Source organism: Mastomys coucha, unplaced genomic scaffold (assembly GCF_008632895.1).
Source record: "Mastomys coucha isolate ucsf_1 unplaced genomic scaffold, UCSF_Mcou_1 pScaffold22, whole genome shotgun sequence".
Lineage (NCBI taxonomy): Eukaryota > Metazoa > Chordata > Mammalia > Rodentia > Muridae > Mastomys > Mastomys coucha.
This window is the reverse complement of record NW_022196905.1, coordinates 115,173,934-115,175,368: the sequence shown is the minus strand read 5'-3', so window position 1 is coordinate 115,175,368 and position 1,435 is coordinate 115,173,934. Positions and strand designations below refer to the sequence as shown.

Genomic DNA, 1,435 nt, shown 5'->3' with positions numbered 1-1,435 from the left:
GTGGATACAGAAAACAGTCCCAGACGGGACAGCCTTCCGCACTCGTGCGATCCTGAGCTAGTTTTTGCATAACCACACGGTTGTGTGAAACGAAAAGCTGTGTAGAGACAGGGATACGCCGGAAAGCTTATAGTTCATGGTTAAATTTAGTTTTTGTTGGTTCTGTTTGGTTTTGTTTTTTGTTTTTTTGTTTTTGTTTTTGTTTAGTTTCTGGATTCCACCCCTCGTACTCCTCCCACCCCATCATGCGCCCGGAGTCAGAGTTTCTCCAAGTATGTCTGACTGTCCTGGAACTCCTTTTATAGACTGTGCTGGCCTCAGACTCAGAGATCTATCTGCCTTGCCTGCCTCTGCCTCCTGAGTTGTGGGATACAGGCCTGCCCACCACTGGGTCTGTCCATTGTTTAGTTGTTGTGAGTTGTTTTGAGACAGGGTCTGGTGTAGCCCAGTATAGCTCTAAGATATTGGAGAAAAGGTAAGCTGTGTTCTCTGTATATTGGAAATTGGTGTCCTTGAACTTCTGACCCTTCTGCAATTCCACCTCGCCAGTGGTAGGGTTACAAAGGCTTTGTGCTTCACAAGATGGGCAGTTAGAACTAATTCAAGAATTGTCCTCTGCAGGCGCTATAGTGAACACACACTTAGAAATGTACTTCAGTGATAGAATGCTTTGGTTCACTGCATTCAGTGTCTAGTACACACACACACACACACACACACACACACACACACACAAGACAGAGAAAGAAGGAAAGAAAGAAAAGAGACTGGATAGATGGCTCAGTGGTTAAGAGCACTGACTGCTTTTCCAAAGGTCCTGAGTTCGAATCCCAGCAACCACATGGTGGCTCACAACCATAATGAGATCTGACGCCCTCTTCTGGTGTGTCTGAAGAGAACTACAGTATACTTACATATAATAAATAAATAAATAAATAAATCTTTGGGCCACAGGAAGCAGGACTGGATTGAGTGGGCTGGAGAGAGAAGAAAATTTAAAAAAAAAATAAAGGGGGGAGGGCTGGAGAGATGGCTCATTGGTTAAGAGTACTGACTGCTTTTCCCAAGGTCCTGAGTTCAAATCCCAGCAACCACATGGTGGCTCACAACCATCTGGAATGAGATCTGATGCCCTCTGGTGTGTCTGAAGACAGCTACAGTGTACTTTCATATAATTAATAAATCTTTAAAAAAAAGAAAAAGAAAAAGAAAACAAGAAAAGCCAGATAAAGTCAGTGCATATATTGAGAAAAAACATGACAGGATGGTATTATGTATATGCTATAGGGCAAGACATTCGGGAGAGTTGGTATATGCAAATTGTACCTGCAATGTACCTCTATGTAATGCAAGATACACACACACAAGAGAAAGAAAGAAGGAAGGAAAGAAAGAATGAACGACAAAAGCCAGGTAGTCAGTGCATATATGGAGA

General features: G+C 42.7%; 1 protein-coding gene across 1 annotated transcript in view; it reads left to right on the top strand.

Moving 5' to 3' along the window:
* Acad10 (acyl-CoA dehydrogenase family member 10) overlaps window positions 1-1,435 on the top strand; it is a 59,587-nt gene that overhangs the window by 53,321 nt on the left and 4,831 nt on the right. The window lies entirely within an intron of this gene.